The sequence below is a fragment of the Montipora capricornis genome, chromosome 14, assembly GCF_036669925.1.
Source record: "Montipora capricornis isolate CH-2021 chromosome 14, ASM3666992v2, whole genome shotgun sequence".
Lineage (NCBI taxonomy): Eukaryota > Metazoa > Cnidaria > Anthozoa > Scleractinia > Acroporidae > Montipora > Montipora capricornis.
In genome coordinates, this window is record NC_090896.1 from 2,387,501 (window position 1) to 2,390,000 (window position 2,500).

The 2,500-nt window shown below is 41.3% G+C and overlaps 2 protein-coding genes across 2 annotated transcripts in view; both read left to right on the forward strand.

Moving 5' to 3' along the window:
• The window catches only part of LOC138033439 (adhesion G-protein coupled receptor D1-like), a 143,531-nt gene that overhangs the window by 47,449 nt on the left and 93,582 nt on the right, over nt 1–2,500 (forward strand). The window lies entirely within an intron of this gene.
• The window catches only part of LOC138033221 (adhesion G protein-coupled receptor L3-like), a 36,526-nt gene that overhangs the window by 1,436 nt on the left and 32,590 nt on the right, over nt 1–2,500 (forward strand). The window lies entirely within an intron of this gene.

Consider the following 2,500-nt stretch of genomic DNA (forward strand, 5'->3'; position numbering starts at 1 on the left):
TCAATGAATTCATCAGAATTCTTTTCTTAACACTCTGATGACCGGGGCGGGACTGAAGATGGTCGTTTATGGAGCTTACTGGGGTTCGTCGTATCGAAGTTTAAGTATAGGAGGTTTCATGTGACGTCATCGCCGCCATGTCGGTGGACGAAACAAAAGATCTCTCATTAGCTTCTTTTGTTCGTCCACCAGAAGTCGTACATTTCTCTATTGTTATTGGTGTCTCTAGAGGTTGGTCGAAAACGTCCTATTCCTTGTTTCAGCTGATGAGTGAACACTTCCAATAAGTGGTTTTCTCATTTCGTCATCGCAGCCATGTTGGTGGACGACAACAAAAGATCTCTCGTTAGCTACTTTTGTTCGTCTACCAGCAATTTGTACATTACATCATTGTTATCTGTGTCTCTAGATTGCATGCACACGACCTATGCAAGAAACGTTCAGCCTTTTGGCCAATAACTGCCTGTCAAGCACCCATTTTACTTGCAACACTGGAATATTAAGTGACGTTTGTAAAGTTAAGGCGAACTTTTGGAACGCAGACTCTTCGAAATTCAGGTTACAAACTTCACCCGCCAAATTTTCCCTCGTTGAGTTTCATGTTTTTTCGGTGGGCAAGATATGTACATTAACGATGGCATTAATGAAAATCCCCGAGGGACAACTGCCAATAACTTGTCTTGCTAATGAACTCTGTCAGTCTTCCTTACGATCTTCGAAAAAAAAAATGAAAACACCTAGCTCGTCGGTTTTACTCAAGCTCAAGTCTTGATTCAGGAGCTAAAGTAAAAAAGTCAAAGAAAAATCTCGTAAGACCGGAGATAGCAAAGAGTAGACGTTTTCTAAATCCCTACAGTCATTAACTACCTGCACGACTTACAAACTGACGACTTACAAATGAGATGGATCGAATTTTCCAAAAAGCCCTGCAGTTATTTCTTAAAACGCCCACCTGGGAAACAAATCGTTAAGTCAAAGTACACGAAAAAGAGTCGGAGTCATGACCTGGAACGGAAAAATGTCAGTAACCAAATCGTGAGGACCATTATTTGATGGTAATATTTAAACAAAACCTGTCCGTGCCAAGTTTAATTACTTTTCAATTTTTGTCACGAGAGGATTTTCATTACAGAGTCAGTGTTTTCACCTTGACAGCTGTATGCAAAATTTGCATGCCACATAAATAGGCCTGAAATTTTCAAAGGTAAGAGAAGACTGTACATTTTTGCCAACCAGTTTTCCTTCGTTTTTCCAGATAATTATTTCACGCCAACAATTTTTTACACTCGGAGTAGTTCTATTTTGTAGACTGGTTTGCCCAGCAAAACGAATTTCCACTGAAATCGAGGAAATGGAAAAAGAGGAATTTAAGGAAATTGTTTGTATAAGAAAGTTCTACATGGCTGCAAATAAACAAAACGGGTCATATTACAACAAAGCAACGCTCACCTGCTCAATTAGAGCCGCCACTGACAATGAAAATGTTTTAACAAGCAGACTTGCCATTAAAGTTGCATGAATATCGACTCCGAATGGTTATCTTTTGCAAGTATTGAGATCGAGTGTTGTTGAGATCACTTCGTGTGTATATATTAAAACCATTATTCTTTTCAATGTCGGTAAATACTCTGCCATTCTTCACCTCGATTTCAAGGAATAATTGTTAGTTATTGTATCTTTCTAGGCAAGGTATTCGTATCTCTTTAAACTGGGTAGCCTGCGTAGCAAGAGTTTCCGTTGAAGATTTTTAATGTTTTGGCCGCGCGAAAAATGGGGCGAGACAAGAAGTTCGTTCTCCTCTCCTCTCCTCCCCTCCAAACTCCATTTTTATTTTTCTGCGCTCGCCCTATTCTCGCGCTGCCGAAAAAAGAGTTCGCTCCTCGCCCACTGGAAACGCTTGCTGTGCAGGCTATAAACTGGGTGGGGGTGAAGTGCTCCATACAGGTCGTCCTTTGCTCCATAGACTCAAATGGTCAGCTGTCTTGGTAGAATGGGACCACAGGATAGCTGTATTGGATCACTAAGTGGCCTGGGGATAAGGACCCCATGGTTATCTTAAGGGGAAACGCGAGTTCTTCATCCCCTGCCACTGTACCCCACATATTTCGTTGTGTCTTTCCATGGGTTGGGAACATTAATGGCCTTGTTTCCACGAGTCTCCGATAACTCAGTGGTAGAGCACCCGAAGTAGTATTCGGCGGCACGTCCTGGGTTCGACTCCTGCAAAGGAGCACTCGGGTTTTTTTCCGCGTATCGCTGAGTCACCATTGAAACTGAAAATACCTTCTCCTCATCTTATCCTGATAGTTTCATTGGTTTAGTTTTATCTCATTTTACAAAAGTTTTTACAGTAATTATAAGTTTTGTTGTTTGTTTTTACTCGTGGATATGTCCACCAGTTTATGCAAATGTGTCACTCCTGCGTAACCGGAAGTTCGATCTAATAAGCCAATCAGGATGGATAATCACAACACAGCTTAGAAAGCTGTGACTTCCTGTT